A 1,151-nucleotide genomic window follows, 5' to 3' on the forward strand; every position below is an offset into this window, starting at 1 on the left:
GAAGGAAGGTTGGGCAATCCTACTTCCGTAGTGATACTGCCTCGGAAACCCAAGAAGGGGTCGCTATGAGTCGGGGCCGACTCGACGGCACATAACAACAGCAACAACAACAACTGGAAATTTTAGAGTTCATTGTTGTTGTTAAGTTCTGTCATATCGATTCCAATTCATACTGACCTGATGTACATCGAAAACATTACCCAATCCTGCGCTGTCCTCACAATCATTGTTACGTTTAAGCCCATTGTTGCAGCCACTGTGTCAATCTATCTTGTTGAAGGTATTCTTTTTCTCTGACCCTCTACTTTTCCAAGCATGATGTCCTTCTGCAAAGATTTGTTCCTCCTGATAACATGTCCAAAATACATAAGATGAAGTATCACTACCCTCACTTCTAAGGAGTACTTCTTCCAAGACAGATTTGTTTGTTCTTCTGGAAGTCTATAATATATACAATATTCTTTGCCAACACCATAATTCAAATGCATCAATTATTTGGTCTTCCTTATTCATTACACCAGGTGCTAATAAAAGTTCTGACAGAGTTTGACCAGCCTGGTACTGATGAACCATTTCGTCCAGGGTCTGCCTCTCTAAATGGAGCCCAAACATTCCCCAGAATCTTTCCTGCTGAGAGTATTACTTTATAATGAAGGGAAAGAGCAATAGATCTGAAGTAAGGAAATTTGAGTTCTAATCCTTTATGTAACCTTGGGCAGGTCATTTAACCTCTTTGGGCTTAGTTTCCTGATATGTAAAATGAAAGGATTGTCAGCCTGGTGAAGGTAGGGAAATATGGAGGAAGCAGAAAACCCTAATGAGAAAAACAAATATCATCTGTCTAGGAGCCTTGGGATTCCTTGAACACAAGACATTATACCCTTTCTGTTTTCTTAAGTACTGTCCATTACCATTTATTTAAGAAGTGTTTTTAAATATCATGCACCAAGATGAAGAGAAGGAGCTCTGGTGGTGTGGTGCCTAAGGCATTTGACTGCTAACCAGAAGGCTGGCAAGTCAATCTCATTAGCCACTCCTCAGAAGGAAGTTTGGGCAATCTACTTCCAGAGTAATATCACCTTCAAAACCCAAGGGGGAGGGGGATTGCTATGAGTTGGATCCAACTCAACAGCAGTGAGTTTTTTGAGTAA

Source organism: Orycteropus afer, unplaced genomic scaffold (genome assembly GCF_000298275.1).
Source record: "Orycteropus afer afer isolate SDZICR_OR568_19922 unplaced genomic scaffold, OryAfe1.0 scaffold00147, whole genome shotgun sequence".
In the NCBI taxonomy this organism is placed as follows: domain Eukaryota; kingdom Metazoa; phylum Chordata; class Mammalia; order Tubulidentata; family Orycteropodidae; genus Orycteropus; species Orycteropus afer.